The following is a 2,730-nucleotide window of genomic DNA, read 5'->3' on the forward strand; positions in this document are numbered from 1 at the left end:
GTCATGACGTCTCCACGCCCAAGTCTCTCATAGTTCCTCTGGTGAGGTCACTGAGGAGCTGCCTACTGCTGTCGGGTGGGTTGGGGTCAGGCTGGCAGGCAGCGGCATGGCGCTGTGTTTTTGTGGACACTGGATGACAGAACCTGTCCTGCAAGGTGAGGTCCAGTGTGTTAGAGACAGAGGCAGGTGGTGGGGTGTCGGTATCCAAGAGTAGTAGCCAGCAGCTTGTCCCACCTATTGCCACTCCTAGTGAGTGAGTCACTGTCTGTGAAAGACAGTGACAGCTGGGAATAGGCTCAGTCAGCCAAACTGGGTTGTGTTGATTACGTATGTATATATATATATATATATATATATATACTCTTAGCTTTTTGTAAAATATAATTAATAAGTGTTCAATAAGAATTATATACATTGATTAACAGAACAACAATAATAAATATATTTCACATAATACGGAACTGCAGCTCTCACCAGATAATTAAGCTCAAATACGGTGGGGGAGGGGTGTGGTGCAGGACTGGGAGGTGGGGATTTTCTGAAGTCTAGGAATAAGTTTAAGAGATTACACACAGATACAGCCCCCCCCGTTCCTTCCACCCATTCAATATGCACCTTCCACCTCTGCGCCCTATAATTAAAACTCCTGGACTCAGTAACTGCCACCTCTGGACCTTGCACGCCTGCACAGTGTAAATGTCCCTACTACACATTGTGACTGCACCCCCTCCATCTGCCACCTCTGCACCCTGTAACTGCTCCCCATACAAGTGACACCCTGTAACTTCCACCCTTGCAACCTGTAACCACACACCCCTGTAACTGTGTGGCATAATGTGTAAAGGGCATTACTGTGTGGCATAATATGTGTAAGGGGTACTACTGTGGTGTAATGTCAATAAGGGGCTCTAGTGTGTGGCGTAAGGTGTTTAATGGACTGTGTGGTGTAACGTGAAAAGGGACACTACTGTGTGGCGTATTGTGAATAAGGGGCACTACAGTATGGTGTAATGTGCGATTTGGGGGTACTATTGTGTGGCCACTCCCTTTCCCCGTGACACCACACCCCCTTTTTTTGTACTGACCCTATTTAAAATATGGGGGCGGGGCACCAATGTGCTTTCTGGCACAGGGCTCCAAAATGTCTGGTTACGGCTCTGACATAAGGAATGACTTATGTGTGACTTGTAGATCCTCAAAGTATGGTAATGTAATTTGGAGATACCAAATTTGAATATAAAAAAGTGGTACTTCTTATGCAAGCAGCTGACTTCAGCCACTTTAATACCCTAAGGGGCTGTGAATAAATCGCCCAATATCACAGTGTGATATTTGAATACATCACATGGATGTATCAAAAATCATATGCAGGGAGCCATCCACTTCACACACTTTTCAATATATTTTACGCAAAAAATACAGTAAGGTCTTGGCGCATGCGCCGCCGGCTCACTAAATTCCCCCTTCATCTCCCGGCGGATCGCTTTACCCATTACAAGTATGGGAAATGTGATCTGCTTACTAAAAATAAGTGATTTCAAGGTTTGGTGTAGTTATCACAAAAACTGCTCCAAAAACCCTTTAATAAATTTATGTGATACTAAAATAATGTGAAAAGGGAGTGAAAAGTGAAAACACCCTTTTCTACTTCAGGGTCCATAGGGTTCCACAGGATACCTTGGGGTATAGGTGTGACGTCAGTCATCGGGCATCATAGAGTTAAGCTTTCAGCCTCCCAGGATGCACTAGGGTCCCCCTCCTGTACCTGTGCTGTGGCTGCACATCTGGATGAACAGCATGGACAGTCAGTCCTGATGTCCATGCTGTCTTCCCTACACCCCCGCCGGTACCAGAACGCCGGTACCGATCCGGGGATGCTGGTGAGCATCTGGGGTCACAGCTAGCGGTGACCCCAGATGTTCCGGACCATGGCCGGATTCAAGGGGGACAGCAGGTAAGCAGCGGGGTCCCGCGGTGGGTCCCCGCTGTCACATGGTCCAGAGTCCCCAGACAGGGGGCTCCCTGGGGACTGGCTGCAGCGTGGAGCCAGGTAATGAACCTGCGCTTCCACTACCCCCTGGGACAGCGGACCGCAGCAGAGCGGTAGCGCTGCGGCGTCCCGGGGCTTAAATGCATGCCAGGGGAGCGCGCCTTCCCTGTCTCACAGCCGGCGCCTCCCCCGCTGCACACAGCCCTCTCTGCACACTGCCGACTGGTCCTGTAGCAGCGCTCCTCCCCCAGGCCAGCCTCCTCTCTGCTCCTCGGCGGCCATCTTTCCAACGCATGGTGAACGCTGCTGGAAGCGCTGGACGGAAGCATCGTGGTCTGGGTCCCCCCGCATACCTCTCCTCCGATTTGGGTCAGGTCTGTGTATGCTGCGCTGTGTCCTACCAGGCCCTGTGTCTGCGTAGTTGAGTGATCAGCGCTGTTAGTGCAGGAATTGATTTTTCTTTGCATGTGCTAGCGCTGGTGCCTGTAACTTTTCTTCTAACTGTCAGCTTTATTACTGTCCCTGTCCTTTCTGCTAAGCCCTTGCGGTGCGGTGCTGCAGGGTGGTCTCTCGCCTATTTAATATATAATTGGTGAGAGGGGTCACATACTTGGTGCCATCATGTCTGAAAGTGATTTTCCTCTCCGCCTACAGTGTACTACGTGTAAAGTACCGTTAGCGGAGGGGGAGGGTAGCGCGGAGGGCCTCGCCAGCAGTGTTTGTCTATGGCACGGCCTATT

The sequence above is a fragment of the Taudactylus pleione genome, unplaced genomic scaffold (genome assembly GCF_031769625.1).
Source record: "Taudactylus pleione unplaced genomic scaffold, aTauple2 ptg000116l, whole genome shotgun sequence".
NCBI lineage: Eukaryota > Metazoa > Chordata > Amphibia > Anura > Myobatrachidae > Taudactylus > Taudactylus pleione.